Genomic DNA, 12264 nt, shown 5'->3' on the forward strand with positions numbered 1-12264 from the left:
TCCATTCCTGTGTTAGGAGATGATTTTACCAATATTCTTCAAGCACCAGAAGTTCAAAAACATTTTAATGTTTTTCCAGGAGAATTAATTTGCTTTTAAAATATAAATGTCCCAATTAAATCCTGGTATGGGACACAGCCAATCAAAACCTTCATTAACTGGAAAGAGAGGTTGAGAACAGACTCATAAGTGAGAAGATGTGTCTTTTACACCTATCCTTCTCTTGACAACTAAGCCATTTGTGAAAACCCTGCCTTTAAGTGATGACATTGAAAGGAGGGTGCTTAGAATTTCAAAAAATGGCAAACCTTCAAGTACTTTCAAAGCATCTAATTCTATGCAATGAATTAATATGCTAATAAGGGAGCACAGCATTCTGGTCACCTTAGTAGGGTCCCTGCTACCTAAGGAAGGGAGCATTTTATTGGTTTCTATCTCCAAATGGCAGCCCGTTAAAACCTGGGCCACCTGATACTATCCGACTAGAAAATATTGTCTATATAAATTGATGAAACTGTGATGTTGAAATAGCACTTTTTTTTATCATGCTAAAACACACACAACATAAAATTTACCATTTTTAAGTGTATGATTCATTGGCATTAAGTACATTCAGTGTTGTGTAAACATCACCATTAGCCATTTACAGGACTTTTTTGTCATCCCAAACAGACTCTTCACCATTAAGCAATAACTCCCTATTCTCCACCAGTCCCTGGTAACCACGATATATCACTTTTATATTCATTTAGTATGTCTGGGGATGAGAAAGTCATTTTACAAAAAGGAAAAGTGGGGGAGTTAAAAAATGGCAAAACTCTGCAGAAGTCATTATAGTGAAAATCATAAATCTGTCCATCTTTTCCTAACACAGAATGAACATCAGAATCGGCCCGTGATGGGGAATGCTGCTACACACAGACAGTAAAGATGACACCCAGTCCTAGATGTGTTTGCTGAGCACTGAGGACGCTCCCACAAAGTAAGGAAGTTGCAGAATCTCCTGAGAACCCAGAGAGGGCTCAGACAAGGCTGGTAGGTGTGGGTGTCTGCCTGGGGGCAGCAGTGGGGCAAGGCCATGGTCTCAACCTAAAACTTCACGCTAATTATCTGAACTCTGAACACTTTTCCAAAGCTAAAAATTTAATTGCTACCAAAAGGGACATTATTCTATAGTTTGAAACACCTACACAATTACCTCTTAAATAAAATGCAACCTCTAAACCAACCACAATTCATACTTTTTAAAAAGCACATAAAGAAAAACGTCAACGAAGATATTAATGATCATCTTAAATCTGGACTCACAGAGTCTCTTCTTTTGTGCTTTATTTACAGTCTTAGGCACTTAATCTCACTGGCCTCTTTCCAAGACCCAGCTTCTTCTGAAAGCACATGGATTTCCTTGTGAAGGAAATACTTACACTTAAAGCCTTTCTAGGCTCCCTTCCCCCAAGGCATTTTGCTAATGTGTACCAGAACAATCTTGAAAGGAGAAAAAAGGAAAAAGAGAAAGAAGTGCTTTGTGTAGAAAAGGGTCTGCCTTTGGGCACATCTAGCACAACTGCCTCCTGTCCTATTCATCCGCAACCTGGTTAAGAGAGCCAGAAATAATTTACTGCGAGTGGTGCTTCCTATAATAACTGCTAACATTCATTTGAACACTTGCTATGTGCCAGGCACTATGCTACATTCTAAGGATAATCTCATTTGCTCGGCACAACTACCCAATAAGTTAGGAATCATTTGTATGAATATTGCATATATTGAGGAAACTGAGGCTTTAAAGACTTGAAGCAACTTGACCAGATTCACACAGCAAATCCGTGGTTGAGCCAGAATTTGAACCCTAACTAATCTGACTCCAGGAGCCCCCCGATGACACTGATCCAACTCATGCAAAATCTCTAGGAGATGTTAACCTATACTGTACAGGTAAGAAAACTGGAGATTAGAGCAGTTAATTGATTGGCCCAAGGTTGCTGCTATTATGTGATTGAACAGAGAATCAGGCCTGGTGTTTTGGGCCCTCAAGCCCTTGTTCTTTCCAGTAAACATGCATGTCCCATTCCCCGAGGCCACTTTAAAAACAGAAGGGAAACTGAACTGATGTACAAGAGTAGTTGAGTGGCAGCTTATCCCTCCCACTGACCTTGTACTTCTAGGAAGTCTCCAGGGTCTGATAGATCTTTGCACAAATTCCCGGCCTGCCTGCAGCCTCCTGAAGCCACTTGACACAAATTAGGTGATCAAGGTTCAGTTACTGAAGGGGATGAAAATAATACAAATTGTAACGTTTGTTTACATGCTTTCTGGCTCTGATAGGAACCACTAACCAACAGGTGTTCCCTGTCCACCTGAAAGAACAGAGAACATGTGAGAATAAATTTACAAGTGTTGTATTACCCTTAAGCACTTGTTTATTTCTCTCAGGCAAAGCAACTCCATCCAAAGACCTACACTGTAATTTAGGACAGGAGGGTCTCTTTACACTCCATGCAATTCTTGCAAACTTACTTTCCAAACCAAACTGTGATGTCGAATTTTGACTGAGAAAAAATCTACAAATATTTACACATATATATATATATATATATTATATATATATATATATATATATATATCCCAGGATGTTAATTTTTATCTCTGTGACTGTTAGGAGAAAAGAATGGTTATAATCATTGAAATGAACATTACTCTCAGGGAGCCAGTCAATTAATAATTATGGAAAACCTGTGTTCAGTACATTTTAAAGATAGTCTATGGTGATACCATTTAAAATGAGCAACTACTTTGGCAAACATGAACAATTTCTGCTTATTTGTCTGTTTTTTAAAAATTAATTTTCTTGGGAATTCCCTGGCGGTCCAGTAGTTAGGACTTGGTGCTTTCACTGCCCTGGTTGGAGAGCTAAGATCCTGCAAGCCGCGCAGAGCGGCCAAAAAAAAAAATATTTTTCTTTTCTTTAATTTTTTAATTGAGATATAATTGACATATAATATTATATTAGTTTCAGGTGTACAACATAATGATTTGATATATGTATACACTGTGAAATGATCTCCACACTAAGTCTATTTTACATCCACATCACTACACATAGTTACAAAAATTTTTTTCTTTTAATGAGAACTTTTAAGAATTACTCTCTTCGCAACTTTCAAATACACAATACAGTAGCTCTTGTTTCAGACTGAGATTTAAAGGCCAAGAACAGGATGTTGAGAAAGCAAGTTGACTGCCCAAACTAGATTAGAAAAAATAATTCCAGAACAGGGACATGAAGAGCTTCTCTCTTTCTCTGGTTAGCAGGGACAAGAAAAGACAGCTAGGATACCTGAAGCTTAGAACTCAGTAGGGCAACCAGAGCTTTCCTTTGAAGGAGCAGTAAACAGACAGCAGGTGAAAGTATGTCCTTATCAGAAACTGCTGTAAGGAAATGCCTTCTCATTACGCATGTCACCTAAGCCAGGCGTTTCCAATTGCCTTTCCCCTGAAAGTTTCCGCTGGTCTTATTCAGAAAGCCATTCCCTCTGGGGTAAGAGGGAAATAAAGACACCTAGAAATGGGTCAGAAAACTGCCTCAGCCTACTTGCTACGTGTGGCCATTCTTTTGTTTTCTGGTTTATCTTCATCTTTTCCTGCCCCTCCCTTTCTTTTAGACTCTCAAGTTTGTGGAGGGTGTTTTGGTTTATTTTTCTGAGAACCACTGAGCTGTTTATTTTTAATTGAACTATAGTTGATTTACAATACTATATTAGTTTCAGGTGTACAACATAGTGATTCAATATTTTTATAGATTATACTTCATTTAAAGTTATTATAAAATATTGGCTTTATTCCCCATTCTGTACATTACATCCTTGTAGCTTCTTTATTTTAGACGTAGTAGTCTGTACTTCTTAATCCCATACCTCTATTTTACTCCTCCCCACTTCTCTCTCCTCAGTGGTAACCACTGGTTTGTTCTCTATACCTGTGAGCATGTTTGTTTTGTTATATTCGTTCATTTGTTTTCTTTTTTAGATTCCACATATAAGTGCTAACATACAGTGTTTGTCTTTCTCTGATTTATTTCACAAGCATAATTACCTCCAGGTCCATCCGTGTTTGTGCTCTTGAAACTGCACACTCAGGCATCACCCATCATGTTGTCTCCATCTCATTCTTTCTCTTTGACATTCTGCTCTATTTGACTGTGCCGATCACTGTTTTATTCTGCAGTGCAGGTAGAACCCCAAAGCATCTGCCAGGAAGCTCCTTCCCAAATGAGAAGGGGCCAAAAGCTGGCCTTTAGACAGAATACCAGAGGTCAGTGTGGTCAAGGTCAAGGCCAGGAATTCAGATTGTTGGAATAGAGAAAGTGGGAAGGACAAGTGGAAAGTTGGAAATAACAGAGCTCAGACTCACTGGAGACCACTGGGATAAGTCAGCGCCCGAAGTGGAGTAACTAGGAGCAAGAGGGAGTCTTATGTCAGCTGTTGTGCGTAGTGCGGGTGGGGATGCAGGCAGAGTGGAGCTGTAAATGAGACTCCTACAAAAAGGCCCGTAACTCTAGCCCGTAGGGCCAAAGGGCTTTGGAGGTAGAGGCCGAGGCTCTGGGTCCATCACTCTGGTTCATAGGATGATGGAAGCCCGGCTGAGCAGGACACAGGGGTTCAGTTCTACTGCCTAATCCTGCCCACCAGAACTTACCTTTTAGATTCTGTACGTTATATTCATTATTGTCTCATCCTACCCCTTTGACCTTTGGCCTTCTTTATCTTCATCATCTCTCTTCATCCTAACTTCATCTTTTTTTCTCTGTAGATCCTCTCTTCCTTCAGCATCCCCACCTTCCTTGTTCACTTCCTTGTTCACCCCGTGTTCTGGGGTGTCTACATTCCAATTCTCTGGCTTGAACAGCCTCCCAGACCTTGCCTGTGGATATCCCACTGTCACTTTATGGGCTCATCCTGGACAGTCAGCTCTCACAGCAGAAACTTCTAACAGGAGTGCCACAGTTGGACTGAACTAGAACACTCTCCTCCCAACCTTTGGATTCAAGAGATGGGTTTTTTCTGGTCCATGTTCTGGAGGCTCATGGTCCTTTTAACCCAGAATACAATCACTATATTGGAGTCAGCACTACTCTTAAGGGATCCTGTCTGCCAGGGAATTGCTAGACCTTGCAGTCACTCGCCCTGAGGAGGCAGAGTAGGGCCACTCATTTCTGGGACCTCTGCAGGTGGCCAAGGTCACTTGCCCAGCAGTTCCTGCCCGCTAGGTTGCGAAGAGCACTTTCTTTCTTTGATCCTCTACATCCTGAACTCACAGTCGGGGTATTCACAGATCGATCAGTTCTCATTTATCCAAAATCCCCTGACCCCTTCTTGTTTGCCTAACATGGGACTTTGGAATTTCTTTGTCCCCTTCTGGCACAACTCATTTCTGCATAATTCTCTCAGCACAGAGGTCTAAAAAGGTTTTGCAAATTTTCACTTTAAAATCTATGCAAGAAATATTACTCTTAAGACACTTGGAAAAATCTTCCAGAAAGAGTGAAATATTAATTATATCGGATATTTATGTGTCCTTCAATGTAGAATGAAGACTGCCTAGTACAAACAGTGCTTTCTCCCATGTCTTTTCTTTTTCAATAAACTTGAATTCCCTTGTAGTTTCTTTTTTTTTTTTTGGCCACACTGCACGGCACGTGGGATCTCAGTTCCCAGCCCAGGGATTGAACCTACACCCCCTGCCGTGGAAGTACAGAGTCTTAACCGCTGGATTGCCAGATAAGTACCCCCTTGTAGCTTCTTTTTTTTTTTTTAATTAATTAATTTTAAAATTTTAGGTTTATTTTTCTATCCTCCCCCCTTATTATTTTATTTTATTTTATTTTTTTGGCTGCTTTGGGTCTCCGTTGCTGTGTGCAGGCTTCTCTCTAGTTGCGGCGAGCAGGGGCTACTCTTCGTTGCAGTGCGCTGGCTTCTCATTGCGGTGGCTTCTCTTGTTGTGGAGCACGGGCTCTAGGCACACGGACTTCAGTAGTTGCGGCGTGCAGGCTCACTAGTTGTGGCACATGGGCTTAGTTGCTCCACGGCATGTGGGATCCTCCCAGACCAGGGCTCGAACCCATGTCCCCTGAATTGGTAGGCAGATTCTTTTTTTTTAATTTTTTTAAATTTATTTTTTTATACAGCAGGTTCTTATTAGTCATCCATTTTATACACACCAGTATATACATGTCAATCCCAATCTCCCAGTTCATCCCACCCCCACCCCCCACCGCTTTCTCCCCTTGGTGTCCATACGTTTGTTCTCTACATCTGTGTCTCAATTTCTGTCCTGCAAACCAGTTCATCTGTACCATTTTTCTAGGTTCCACATATATGCGTTAATATACGATATTTGTTTTTCTCTTTCTGACTTACTTCACTCTGATTCTCCCAATCCAAGAACATGGTATATCTCTCCATCTGTTTGTATCATCTTTGATTTCTTTCACCGGTGTCTTATAGTTTTCTGCATACAGGTCTTTTGTCTCCCTAGGTAGGTTTATTCCTAGGTATTTTATTCTTTTTGTTGCAGTGGTAACTGGGAGTGTTTCCTTAATTTCTCTTTCAGATTTTTCATCATTAGTGTATAGGAATGCAAGAGATTTCTGTGCATTAATTTTGCTACTTTACCAAATTCCTTGATCAGCTCTAGTAGTTTTCTGGTGGCATCTTTAGGATTCTCTATGTATAGTATCATGTCATCTGCAAACAGTGACAGTTTTACTTCTTTTCCAATTTGTATTCCTTTTATTTCTTTTTCTTCTCTGATTGCCATGGCTAGGACTTCCAAAACTATGTTGAATAATAGTGGTGAGAGTGGACATCCTTGTCTTGTTCCTGATCTTAGAGGAAATGCTTTCAGTTTTTCACCATTGAGAAAGATGTTTGCTGTGGGTTTGTCATATATGGCCTTTATCATGTTGAGGTAGGTTCCCTTTATGCCCAATTTCTGGAGAGTTTTTATCGTAAATGGGTGTTGAATTTTGTCAAAAGCTTTTTCAGCATCTATTGAGATGATCATACAGTTTTTATTCCTTAATTTGTTAATGTGGTGTACCACATTGATTGATTTGTGTATATTGAAGAATCCCTGCATCCCTGGGATAAATCACACTTGATCATGGTGTATGACCCTTTTAATGTGTTGTCGGATTCTGTTTGCTAGTATTTTGTTGAGGATTTTTGCATCTATATTCATCAGTGATATTGGTCTGTAATTTTCTTTTTTCGTAGAATCTTTGTCTGGTTTTGGCATCAGGGTGATGGTGGCCTCATAGAATGAGTTTGGGAGTGTTCCTTCCTCTGCAGTTTTTTGGAAGCGTTTGAGAAGGATGGGTGTTAGCTCTTGTCTAAATGTTTGATAGAATTCACCTGTGAAGCCATGGTCCTGGCTTTGGTAGGCAGATTCTTAACCACTGCGCCACCAGGGAAGTCCTGTAGCTTCTTATTTCCCTTAATATCCAAACTCGGGAAAGGTTTGTGATTTTGAAATGCAGAGCCTTTCTGAAAATTGGATGAAGATATTACAGTTTTACAACTTGTCCTAGGGGATAAAAGATTATGAGAACATTAAATACAGAGTTGTAGGGATTGGTGCACTTTGCAAAGAATGGCGACTAGCATTGAAATGATATTTATGGCTCACTGAGTTACTTTGATACCAGCAAAAATTACCCTGGGAGCCTCTAATACATTACTTATTCTGTTTGCTATTTCTCACTAACTATAGGCCTCAAAAGTTTACAATTCAAATACTGTAAGGTTTGATGTATGAGGATTGGAGTAAGCCAAGGAGGACTTGATGTGACTTATAAAGTAATGAAATGCTGAAGCATTTGTGCCATTTGAGAAGTCTTAGAATATTCCTGTTATTTTCTATGATAATTTGTATTCATGGCACACTTTACATTTTACATTATAGATGGAGTTGAGACCCCTGTATACTATTTCCTTCCCTTCCACCCCAGAAATACATACTACAATGAATCTGATATTTAACATTCCTGTGCATGGTTTCCATTTGTGTTATATATTAATTCATCTATAAAAATACATATAATATTGCTTTCCATGTTTTGAAATTCTCTCAAAATATAACATACTATATAAATCCTCTTTCAACTTGCATTTTTTTTTTTTGCTTAACATTCTTTTAAGATTTAGTGTATTGATTCATGTAACTCCAGTTTATTTATTGAAATTTCTATATAGTATTCTTTTGTAAGAATAGACCTCAAATTATTTATCCATATTTCCTGTTGATGAATATTTAGATTGTTCTGATGTTTCTCATCATTACAAACAGTGTTGAGATGAACATCTCTGGATATGTTTTCTTGTGCATGTTTGTAAGGATTATTTAAGGTAAATACTTAGGAGTCAAAGTATTCTGGATCGTAAGCTATTTTTTTTAACTTTACTAGACAACTTTTCTATCAGGAAAGTTTTTGATTACAGGATACAGAAAAGCTCACCAACAGTTGTTTGTGAAATAAAGATTTAATTATCTAACATTGTCAACAAAGGACCCAGTCACTTTCAATCCTTCAACTCTTACTACCTTAGTGTGATGGCTTTGGTCCTCTTGATTGTCACCTCATGATCACAAAATGGCTTCCACAACTCCAGGCATCACAGTCTCATTCCAGTGTCCCAAACAAGAGAAAAGAGTATGTAGAAAAGGGGGCTTCTTTTTTTTTTTAGGGAGGAAAAACCTTCCTATTTTTCTAAGGGTAGACCACTACTGACTTAGGATGAGGACATGTTTGAAGAATAAAGGGAACCCCCCCACCTCTACCCCCACCCTTGGGGACTCTCGTGTCCTAGCAACCAGAAGTTCTTCATCAGACTTCCCTTTACATCCCATTGGCCAGAATGGGGTTGCAGCCTCTTGGTGTCAAGGAAATGGGAAAACATATCTAGCAAAATGTTATAGGATGGTTATGATTGGCTCCAACCAGACATGATTCGTACACTGAGCCTAAGGACACTGCTGTTCTAAAAATATTGGGGTTTGGTAAACAAGGAAGAAGAATGGAATGTCTAATCTTTAGGCGATTGGCCACTTCCATACTTTGCAAAGACGTTGTACCAGTTGACACTCCCAGGATCAGTATATGAGCATTCCTGTTGTTGTGCCGTATCCTTGGCAATACTTGGTATTTTTTAAATTTTAGTTTTCTTGAGGTATAACTAACAAAATTATAAGATATTTAAAGTGTACGTCATGGTGATTTGACATACATATACCTTGTAAAAGGATTCCTCCCTTCTAGCTAATTAACACATCCAATGCCTCACCTGTTTATCACATATTTCTCTTTTATTTGATGAGAACATTTAAGTTCTATTCTCTTACCAAATTTCAATTATACAGTATAGTGTCAGCAACTATAGTCACCATGTTTTACATTAGATTCTCAGACCTTATTCATCTTTATAGCTGAAGGTTTGTACTCTTCTACCATCCTCTCCCTATTTCCTCCACCTCCTGCCCCCCACCAGTCCTAGCAACCACTTTCTACCCTGTTTCTATGAGTTATGACTTTTTAAAAAAAAGATTCCATGTGTAAGTGATATCATGCAGAATTTGTCTTACTCTGTCTGACTTATTTCACTTTGCATAATACCCTCAAGTTTCATCCATGTTGTTACAAATGACAGGATTTCCTTCCTTCTCGTGGCTGAATAATATTCCATTGTAAATATAAACCACATCTTTTATACATTCATCTGTTGATAGGCATCTAGGTTGTTTCTGATCGTTGGCTATTATGAATAATGCTGCAATTAACATGTGAGTGTAGATATCGCTTCAAGATCCTGTTTTAATTTGCTTTAGATATATATCCAGAAGTGGAATTGCTGGATCATATAGTAGTTTTATTTTTAAATTTTTGGGGAACCTCCATACTCTTTTCCCCAGTGGGTGCACCAATTTACATTCCCACCAACAGTGCACAAGTGTTCCCTTTTCTCCACATCCTCGCCATTTGTTATCTCTGTCTTCTTTTTTTTTTTTTTTTTTTGCGGTACACGGGCCTCTCACTGTTGTGGCCTCTCCCGTTGCAGAGCACAGGCTCCGGACGCACAGGCTCAGGGGCCATAGCTCACGGGCCCAGCCGCTCTGCAGCATGTGGGATCTTCCCGGACCGGGGCACGAACCCGTGTCCCCTGCATCGGCAGGCGGACTCTCAACCACTGCGCCACCAGGGAAGCCTCAGCATTAAGTTTTTCATTGTAAATATTTTCAGTTTTTTTTATCTGCTATATCCTTTTCATTGCAAACTCTATTTCTACTTTCTCTCTTTTTTCTTAATAAATATTGCCAGGGATTTGTCTACATTATTAGTCCTTTTAAAGAAACAGCTTTGGTTGTATTGATAATCTTTATTGTATCTTTGTTTTCTGTTTTCTTAGTTTTTGCTCATACCTTTGTTAGTTCTTTCCTCCTGTTTTCTCGGGGTATATTTTGATGCTAACTTCTCGAATGGGAAATTTAATTCATTAATTTTCTGTGTTTTCTTCTAATATAGGAGCTGAGAAAGCAAATGCAGAGCCTCTACCCCTGCCCATTTTCCTGCCACGGGCCCCAACACCATGTTTCCAGGACTCACTCATGACCTTCTGTACTGACAGCCCCACAGGGGAAGCTGAAGCCAGACTATAACCCAGAGAGTCTGTTCAGCTGATCTCCAAGGAGCGGCAAACCGTCTTCTCCATACACAGCTAGGCTTGCGTTTTAAAGTCCAAAACCCAAAACCAGGTTTGTCAAAAGTGAACACTGTATTAAGATACACACACACACATATATATCTACCTATATATGTATGTGTGTGTATATATGTGAAAAAATCATAAAGAAAAGCAAAGGAATGATTAGTTCAAAGGTCAGTACAGCTGTTGCCTCTGGGAAGAAGGGAGGAGACAATGTAAAAGATGCAGGGAGATTAATTGATAGAACAAGTGATTAAATATAAGAGGTAACAGAATCAAGGCCAAAATGAAAGAGTTAATCTTTGAGATAAGCAGGGAAACTTTATTTTCTATAAATAATGATGGGAAGGATGTCTTTTAAAGTTGGGAATGCGAGGGAGAAGATTGAAGAACTTCGCATCAATCATTTCGGGAAAGTGGAATAAAGGTCATCTGCTAAGAGGCCAGGGAGCAGTGGGGGGTTGGGTGTCAGGCTCCAGTGTCTGGAACATTTTCTTACTCAATAAATGTGGGTTGAATAAATGCTGAATACGAGTTTTTAAAATATTGGAATAAACACTGTTGGTCATTTGCTAGGAAGTAAACCATGAAAGAACATAAGAAGAAAAGAATACTTGGACAGCTCTGCAGGTTCAAGTGAGGTTAGGTAGCGTGAAACTGTTGTAGTAAAGCCAACTGGCAACCCAAGAGCTCTGGAGAAGAAAGAAAATGGTGGGCTTGGGAAGGAAGGAGTAACAAAAGGGATGCATTGTAGGGGGTTAGTAAAAGCATAACAGAAATAGCGAGTCACGGGACCAGGCTGGCTAACAAGGGAAATGAAGCAAGGAGGGAAATGAAACCAGGCAGGGAGGAAGAGCAGGGTTGAGGGACTAAAGTTCCCTCCACTGAAGTTTCTCTACTGGCTCATTCCCATCACCATACAAACTTGCCGTTATTTCTCTCATCTTTAAACCAAACCAAACAAAGCCCTACTCTTAACCTCAATTCCCCTGTCGGCTTCCGCCCCATTTCTCTGCTCTACTTTGCAGAGGACGTCCTTCAAAGAGTCTCTTATACTCACTGTCTCAAATTTCCCTCCTCCAGTTCTCTCCTAAACCCACTCCAACGAGGCTTCGCTTCACGGACCTCCACTGAACCCACGCTGGTCAAGGTCACCAGTGACCTCCATTTCGCTAAATAGAGTGATGGATCCTCAGTTCTCATTTTACCAGCGCTATCAGCAGCACTAGACACAGCTGATCACTTCCTGCTGCCTAAAACAATTTCTTCACTTGGCTTCTAGGGTGCCACACCCTTGGCTTTTCTCTTTGTCTCTGGTTGCTCATTCCTAACTCTTTTTTGTTGGTCCTCCTCGTTCCCCTGACCTTTCAACCCTGGAGTATCTTACCGCTGAATCCTTGTTCTTTGTCTCTTCACCGTCTATACTCACTCCTTGGCATTACTGTCTTGTTCTAAGCCTTTAAATGCCATGTACGCCTTCCAAATCTATATCTCCAGGCCAGAACAG

This window comes from Leucopleurus acutus (genome assembly GCF_964270905.1).
Source record: "Leucopleurus acutus genome assembly, chromosome: 15".
Taxonomy (NCBI): Eukaryota; Metazoa; Chordata; class Mammalia; order Artiodactyla; family Delphinidae; genus Leucopleurus; species Leucopleurus acutus.